This window comes from Myodes glareolus, chromosome 17, assembly GCF_982192425.1.
Source record: "Myodes glareolus chromosome 17, mMyoGla1.1, whole genome shotgun sequence".
NCBI lineage: Eukaryota > Metazoa > Chordata > Mammalia > Rodentia > Cricetidae > Myodes > Myodes glareolus.
Window position 1 is genome coordinate 43,769,508 of NC_142042.1, and position 9,318 is coordinate 43,778,825.

Genomic DNA, 9,318 nt, shown 5'->3' on the forward strand with positions numbered 1-9,318 from the left:
AGTGTCCTTTGCTTTACAGAAGCTTCTCAGTTTCAGGAGGTCCCATTTATTCATTGTTGCTCTTATTGTTTGTGCTACTGGGGTTCTACATAGGAAGTGGTCTCCTGAGTCCATGTCTTGTAGACTACTTCCCACTTTCTCTTCTATCAGGTTCAGTGTGGTCAGATTAATATTGAGGTCTTTAATCCATTTGGACTTGAGTTTTGAGCATGGTGATAGATATGGATCTATTCTTATTCTTTTACAGGTTGACATCCAGTTATGCCAGCATCATTTGTTAAAAATGTTTTCTTTCCTCCATTGTATAATTTTAGCTCCTTTGTCGAAAATCAGGTGTTCATAGGTTTGTGGATTAATATTTGGGTCTTCGATTAGATTCCATTGGTCAACATTTCTGGTTTTGTGCCAATACCCAGCAGTTTTCACTACTTTAGCTCTGTAATAGAGTTTGAAGTCAAGTATGGTAATGCCTCCAGAAGTACTTTTATTGTATAGGATTGTTTTGGTTAGCCTGGGTTTTTTATTTCGCCATATAAATTTGATTATTATTCTCTCAAGGTCTGTGAAGAATTTTGTTGGGATTTTGATGGGGATTGCACTGAATCTATGGATTGCTTTTGGTAGAATTGCCATTTTTCCTATGTTGATCCTCCCAATCCAAAATCATGGGAGATCCTTCCATTTTCTGGTATGGTATGTACTCACTCATAAGTGGATTCTAGCCATAAGTAAAGGACATTGAGCCAATAATTCATGATCATAGAGAAGCTAACTAAGAAGGTGAACCCAAAGAAAATCCTCCTGGATTATGGAAGTAGACAAGATTGTGAGACAAAAGTTAGGTACATGGGGAGAGCTAAAGAAAGAAGGGAGAAGGGGAAGACTGGGGAGAGCTTGGGGTAATGGGATTTCTGGGATGGAGGAAGGGTAGATATGGGAACAGGGAAGTACATATCTTAATTAAGGAAGCCATTTTAGGGTTGGCAAGAGACTTGACTCTAGAGGGGTTCCTAGGTCTAAGGAGAGGTCCCCAGAATGTTCCTTGGGAAGAAGAGGAGAGGGTGCCTGAACTGGCCTTGTCCTATAGCCACACTGCTGAATATCTTGCATATCATCATAGAACCTTCATCTGGCGATGGATCAAGACAGAGACAGAGACCCACATTGGAGCACTGGACTTAGCTCCCAAGATCCAGGAGGAGCAGAAGGAGGGAGAACATGGACAATGAAGTCAGGATCGCGAGGGGTGTGTCCACCCACTGAGATGATGGGACTGATATAATGAGAGCTCACCAAGGCAAGCTGGACTGGGACTGATGGAGCATGTGATCAAACCGGACTCTCTGAATGTGGCTAACAATGAGCGCTGACTGAGAAGCCAAGGGCAATGGCACTGGGTTTTGATTCTACTGCATGGAGTGGCTTTGTGGGAGCCTGGTTTGTTTTGATGCTCACCTTCCTAGACCTGGATGGAGCGGGGAGGGCCGTAGATTTCCCATGGGGCAGGGAACCCTGACTGCTCTCAGGACTGGAGTAGGAGGGGGGATGGTGAGTGGGGGAGCAGGAGGGAAATGTTAGGAGTGGAGGAAGTGGAAATTATGAATTGTATTATTTATAAAGCAATAGAAAACAGAAAAAAATAAAAAGTAAAATAAAAAATAAATAGAAGTATGTTTTATTCAAAATTGAGTATAACAAGTTAATAACAAGCTTAGTGTGTACATGCATCTATCTGTGGTGGACATAATTTCTATGCAGATGTGAAGGGCAGAGAAAAAAATCAATGTTCTGATTCACCATTCTACAATCTCTAATTTTAGGGCCTTTAATTCACCTATTTTTTATATCCAGAAAAGCCAAAAAATTCCTAGGAATTGATGGTGTCTGTATTGATATTCTGGGTTTGGGATGAGTGTGAGGCTGTGCTGGCAGTTCCATGGGTGCTTGGAATTCAAGTTTAGGTCCTCATGCTTATGCAGCATGCATTCTTTCTCCTTGAGCCATTTACTCATTTTTTTCATATCTACTTTTTTTAAACTTCCATTTAGAATTAAATTTGATACTTAAAATTTAGGGAACACTATAATAGGTATTATGTTTTCTCTATCCAGTATTCTTCTACATTTACTAGAACAAGTAAGAGATATTATATTTACCAAAACTTTAAGTCACAGAGAACTCTGCTTATTTTTTTTAACACTGTTCCTTTGAATAACGTTCCCTATTTCTTAGGGAGTCACCAAGTTTATCATTTTTTCTCTCTTTTGCATTCTTATTCTCATTTCTTTCTTTCCATCCCTAGGCTTTGTTTTCATTTTTCCTTTTTAACTCTTCTCCTTTCTTCTTACTTCCCACACCTTTTATGTTAATCAGGAGAAGAAGGGCACTAAAAGAAATCCTACACTAGCTCAGAATTGCATGTAAGAGAGGATTATTTATTTAGGGGTAGACTTACAGATCACAATTCTCTGAACAAATGGGGAAAAGTAACCGAATGCCATAGCCAGAAGAGAAGCTGGACTCATTCTTTACATGGGCATATATAATATAAGAAACCACGCCCAAGTGAGAGGGTTTCTTAAAGGCTATTTGCTGTAGAAATTCCTACAGCACCTCCACCTTTTGTTTAAATAAGAGAGTTCTAAGCCTAATACATAATTACATACAATAAGAACAAATATCAGGTATAAAAATAAGAATTACAGCCAGCATAAACAATATCAAGCAAGAAACATCATAAATACTTCAATAATTATTGTATCATAATGAGATTAAGTCTTTTATAATAAATAACTTGGCCTAGTCATGAGAGGGAAGTCACAACAACCATCTAGTCTTTAACCCCATAGAAGACCTGAGAAGGAAAATAATATTACTTGAGTAAGCAGGAAGTCCAATCAAGCAACTTCCAAACTGTGCAACAAATGATCTTGACAACTGGCTACCTGGGCAATCACCCAAAGCCTCATTTGCAATGCTGGAGCAACCAATTTGGCTAAGGTCTAGGGTAACTGACAGACCACTCTCAGAGGCAGGTAAATTTTCAAAACCGTCTTAAACTGTCTTGGCAAGATTTGACGGTCTTTTTTTCTTGTATCCTGCTTCTCCTGTCTAGAAATCGTACATTTTGTCAGTGATCAATACATAGGCACTTCCTTGTGCAAAGGCCAGTTTTGCGAAGAAGAAAACAAGCTCCTAGTGGAGTGTCTTTGGTATTCAACATTCTCTCGGGAATAGATCGGTACTACAAGGAGCAATTGTGTCTTACTTCAACAGAACCCACCCTAAGTTATTTGAATGCCATATTCTACAGCTCTTTGTAGTGGTTGAAGAATACCTCTCTATGCAGAATACAATCTCTCTGTATCTCAAGAACCTGAATAGTCTAACTATAAGTATGACAAACATGGATGATTATTGACCTATGAATCTTAATACCTATATAACTTAAATACTAAGACTTCATATTGGAATATTAAACAATCTTTAAACAACTATGCAACACATGAGGATAATGATCTCAAAATGTAAATCTTGATCAGAGGTAGAAATGTATATTGGAATATGATAAATATAAACTAAAATTGTATCAATAAACAAAATGTCTTAAGCAGAGGTGGAAGCATGCATGCATACAATATGACAAAATAACCTTGCCTAGGTATACAAATATTGTAGGCTAAAAGAGGAACATGTTCAACATAATTTAAGGTTATAGCAATATATAAGAATCTGTAGAAATATAAATTACCTATTAATAATATCTCACAAATATTCACTCTATTACTCACTATTATTTTTAATGTGAGTAAGCTCACATTAATGCATTATCCCATCCAATTTTCTTCATTTTTTTCCAATGAGATCCCTGAGCCTATGAAATTTTTTCCCAACCCCCAACCCTATACCAATGATAATCAATCCCTAAATGATATCCCTAACCCTGAGGACATACTTTGTTGGGAGAAGGGACATTGTCTTCTAGAATTACTTCCAGTTGTCATGAGGGCGATCTTTTTCTTCTATGGGATCCTGTGAAAGTAAAATGATGGTTAAGTTTCAAGATTACTGTCTGGTAAAATATCAAATAGTCTCTGAGTATTAGGTAGGGTTTTTCTGAGGTTACTATTTGAAGTTCTGGCCAAAATATTATAAAAATAGTGCACCATTTCAGCTAAACAAGTTGGAATGGTACCCCAGACAGGTCTTAAAGTAGTGCTATAAGCATTGTGACATCATATCAACCAGATGGAGTTGTTGTTGTGGTCACCTATCTTCTTCCTGGAAACTTCAAAGATTATTGCAATAAATTCATTGCTCATTGTGGAAAACTTAAACAGTATTTATGCAGACATATATATTCAATGAAAGGTATGAAGGAGGCAAAAATAGGTACGAAGAAAAGTAAAATTTTTTTCTAAATTATTTTTCTTTCCTGCCCCATAGCATAGCTCCTAACATGAGACAGAAACTCTGAATTTTTATTTTAACAACATGCCTGGATTTAGGAAAGGACAAAGCCAGTGTCCAACTCCAAAGTCAGCTTTGATTTTTAAGTGAGTCATGATTATTATTTTATATTATTTTCAGAGATTCTTACGCTTATATTACATGTCCTCAAAAGCGATAATTCTGCTTGCTTGGTGATCCTATCTGGATAATTATTGTTTCTTCTTTAGGCATCTAGATGTCCAGGGTCTCTTGACTTTTTGAAGATGAGTATTTTCCTGCAAAGACAAGAACAGAACCCTTCCCCAACCTTATATGATTTTCTTACTACCAATATGGTTGTCACCTCTGAGGATAAGCCATCATTTGTCTTTCTCAAGTGATTTCTTTTATTCAAACTGAATCTTTATTAATTTTGATGTTATCTATAACGTTTCTTCTCTTATTGAATCAAGAGCAAATCCCCTTCCTGAATGTAGCACATCTCCTGGTTTCTATTGCGAGGTCAACACATCCTTGAAATGCATTGACTGATTTGATCCTATTATCTAATGCCTTTCTGCTGTTGTTGTCCCTTTCACATTAGTGTTAAGAAAATTTAAGGTTATAAGCATTATGTAATCTATTTCTGGGGGTATTTTTTTGTTTAGCATATCCTTTGTAGATCAATTTGATCTTTTTATAACTGCCTGACCTGTAGGATTGTGTGGTATACCTGTAATATGCTTTATATTATAATAAGCAAAAAAACTATTTCATTTTCTTAAAGACATACACTAGATCATTCACTCTATTTATGCAGGTATGTTCATGATGGCCATAACTTCTAATAAATGTGTGATTACTAAATCTGCCTTTTCTGAGCTCAAAGCAGTTGCTCATTGAAAAACTGAATAAGTGTCAATGGTGTGGGGTACATATTTTAATTTTCCAAACTCTGCAAAATGGAACACATCCATGTGCAAGAATTTATTCCTTTGAGTACCCTTGAGGTTAGTCTATGCAGGTATTGGTTATAGAAAGAGCAAGTTGGGCATCTCTTTATAATCTTAGCTTGTTGCCATGTATTAGAAAACTCTTTCTCTAAACCTTTGCTATTGACATACTATTTCTCATGAGATTCTGAGGCTTTCAACACACTTCCAATCAGAAACCAATCAATTTCTTCATTACCTTGTGCTAGAGGACCTGGCAGATCAGTATGGGATCAGATATATATTGTGTATATGGGACAAAGCCTATTCCTGATTATATATTGAACTTGTATCAATAATGAAGTCAATTCTAATCTGGTTATCCTGATTTATTTGCATCAATTTAGAATGTACAGGCTCCAGTTATTGGTTTGTCCCATACAATGTGGAGAAGGATCCAAGTAGTTCTTTTTATAAAGTTAATTCTATCACTTTTGGGATAATTGCTATTAATCTCAAAAATTGGTACAAGCTCTTTTCCAAGTTTCATTGTCTTCCCATAAGTTTTTAATTTCATCAGAAGTAAATGTCACTATAATCTCTGCTGTGTCTATACCTGCTAGTTGACAAAATCTCAATTTTCCTTTTGTAGTTAATTCAGAGACTTTTTTTCACATAAGATTTTAATTTTCTACTTGGTTTATGTGATAAAAATATCTATTCTAAAATAATATTTTTCCTTTTCACCAAAATTCCTATGGAGGAAATTCTGGAAGGCAAGATGCAATCACGATTTGGAATCACCCTATCCAAATATGCCTCCTATAATTTTTCTTCACCAACAATCAATTCCTTTTCCACCTCAGCTGTTAATTCTCTGGCACTATTTGTCTTTGTTACCACCTCAGTTTTGTTTAAATGTACTGTTAGATTAGGTGTTATTCTAATAGCTGACCATTGACTGGAAATGTCACCTAACAATCTTTGAAAGTCTTTAAGAATCAATCCCTCCTAATTTGTGCCTTTTTATGTTCTAATTTTTGTAAACCTATTTTATAACCTAGGTAACTGACAGAATCTCCTCTCTGTATTTTTTCAGAAGCAATTTGTAATCCCCATTTTTGTAAAACTTCCTATACTTCGAATAATCTTTCTAAAGTATCTATGTTTGAATCAGATAGCAAAATGTCATCCATGAAGTGGTAAATTACAGGTTTAGGAAATTTTTCACAAATTATTTTTAATGGCTGACTTAAAAAGTATTGGCATAGGGTAGAGCTATTGAGCATTCCCTGTGGAAAAATGATCCACTAGTATCTTCTAGTATGTTGAGAATTATTATAAGTAGGCACTGTGAAAGCAGATTTTTCTCTATCCTTTTCTTGTAAAGATAAAGTGGAAAAACAATCTTTTAAATCAATAACCATAAGAGGTCATGCTTCTGGTAATAGAGAAGGGAGAGGGATTCCAGATTGTAGAGGGCCCATAGGTTGAATAACCTTATTGTCAGCTCTTAGCTCTGACACCATTCTCCATTTACTAGATTTCTTTTTAACAAAAAATACAGGAGAATTCCAAAGGCTGGTTGATTCTTCAATATGGTGAGCATCTAGTTGCTCCTGTACCCCTGTTCTGAAGCTTGCAGTTTATCTTCTGCTAACAGTCACTGTTTATCCCATATTTGTTTCTCAGTTAACCATTTAAACATAGGGTTGTTGGTACCTCTAAAGGTTTGCTAAGTGCTTTATGTTCTTGTACAGCCTGAATGGATGTTAATTTTTGTGTATAATACTTGATAATATCCTTCACAACATTATGAGTCTAGGATTTCAGGAATATTAAATCTGGGTATTCCATTGCCACAGCAGATCACGATCCATAAATTAGCCCTATATGGCCCCAGCTTTCCTCTCTGTCTTTCTGGCCCTCTGCATCAACCCATCTTATGCTTTGTTTAACTTGACCTAGCATTCCTATTCCCAGTAACTGAACATCTGCCTCTTGAAGACACCAATTTGGATGCCAAGATTTTGGAGTAATGATACTCATGTCCACACCCATGTTTATCAAACCCACAATAACAATATCATTTATACACACTCTAAGCTGTGGTCTTTGATCATTAATAGAAGTCTGCCAGAAAATATGTTTCCTACTGAAATTTTGATTTATCCTCAATGTTTATTCCATCATCCAGAACAGTATGGTTTTTTACAGAAGGCTCTGGATTTTTTCATTTTCCTGTAGAGACATGTCCTCCACTGTCACTGGGAATGACTGGGCCATTTTTGACCTGGAGACCTGCAAGATGCCTTCCAAGGAGTTTCTCAATGGTATCAGGTTTATTGTCTATCTTTTGTTGATACACTTTCATTGGTCCAATGTCAGCCTTTGCCACACCTTCTACATATACCTGAAGACTTAGTCCTTCTATTCTTGCCATTCCCAGAGGATATATTATTCCTAGGAATTCCTTGTCTACAATCCCTTTTTAGATGTTCTATTCTACCACAACTAAACCATTTGGCATTTTGATGTTTCCTTATCCCTCTGGAAATTGCTTCTCCTACCCAAGATTCAGTATTATAGTCAAATGTCTCAACCTTCATTGTACACAGAATGCAAGTCATAAGTTACAATAGCTTACTTAAATTCATTTAGATCATTCATTCCTATAGGTAACCAGCTACCTTCTTTGGATCTTTTAGGGCCTTTGGAACTTTATCCTTTGTCAGAGTAGATTACAGGGTAGGAAACTAAAACCCTGGGTAACTCATCTCTGACAAGAACTGGCAATGTTAAATCCTGTCCTTGTACCTTCTTTCCATGATCATCAGCTCCAATAATTTCCTCAATTATTTCAAACCTTTTCACTACTGTTTTTTATAAAGCCTGAATCTCCTGGCCTGTATATATTTCTCGTGATTTCATCGAAGCACCCAGCCTCTGGTCTTGATTCTGAACATGTGATTCTATGGTCTGAAATTTTTCCTTTAAAGATGACACCTTATCCTTTGCCGTTATTTAGATAGTGTGCAGATTGCCATCCTGAAGAGATACTCTATCTGCTAACCTATTATAACTTTTTAACAAATTTTGATTATCAAATTTAACAGTATGAATTCTTTCAGATAATTTCTCAGTACTTTTAGACATGCATTCAATTTTTTCTCTCAAATTAATGTTACCCTTTTCAATAGTATTTTTTTCAGGTAATTTTTGATATTTGATGATATTAATCCTGTCAGCTAGCTGTTCATTGGTAGTCTGTAAAGATTGTTTCATTTCTAAAAGTGCCTCATTTTTGGCTCTGTTATCAAACCATTTTCTTAAGGATATAATATGCAGAAAAAAAATCAGAGTCCCAATATCCAATAAATGGATGTATTACAATAACCATATAAGCCTTGCAGAATACATTCCATAGCATTAGCAAAAAAGCTAGAAAAATTTTCATGGTAATGTTTTCTGCCATTATATAACTTTCAAGTTTATTGATTTATTAAATACTATAATATTTACCTGGTATGAAGTCCGCCAATTGTTTTAGGTGTAATAATTTTTATTGTCCAGCAGGTGTCGTGGTTACAGAGTCGTGACTAGTGGTGCAACCTGGTACTAGGAACAGTCCTGAGCCGCTTAAGTTTCCCAATCTTGGTGGTGGTTAAATACTTAGATATATGTTTTGCTTTACAAATTAAAAGCAATTAAATCAATTGTATTCACAAAGCAAGAAGCCCAGAACTCAGGAGCTAGAAGAACAATCCAAAAGCTGTGCAAGTCATCACCAGGCAGGGAATGCATCTGGGAATGCTGCAGTGTGTGTGTGTGTGTGTGTGTGTGTGTGTGTGTCTGTGTGTCTGTGTGTCTGTGTGTCTGTTTGCGTGTGTCTGTGTGTGTCTGCTTGTGTGTGCAAGCTTGAGAAATTCCTAAGTCGCCTCACGCAGTTAGCTGT

The 9,318-nt window shown here is 36.2% G+C and overlaps 1 long non-coding RNA gene across 1 annotated transcript; it reads right to left on the reverse strand.

Moving 5' to 3' along the window:
* Positions 1 to 4,460: 4,460 nt before the first annotated feature.
* On the reverse strand, positions 4,461 to 9,037 carry LOC148119373 (uncharacterized). The gene is made up of 2 exons (XR_015735254.1): positions 8,886 to 9,037; positions 4,461 to 4,727 (listed from the first exon to the last, which is right to left on the reverse strand). It is a non-coding gene; the product is annotated as an uncharacterized LOC148119373 (long non-coding RNA).
* Between the last annotated feature and the right edge of the window lie 281 nt (positions 9,038 to 9,318).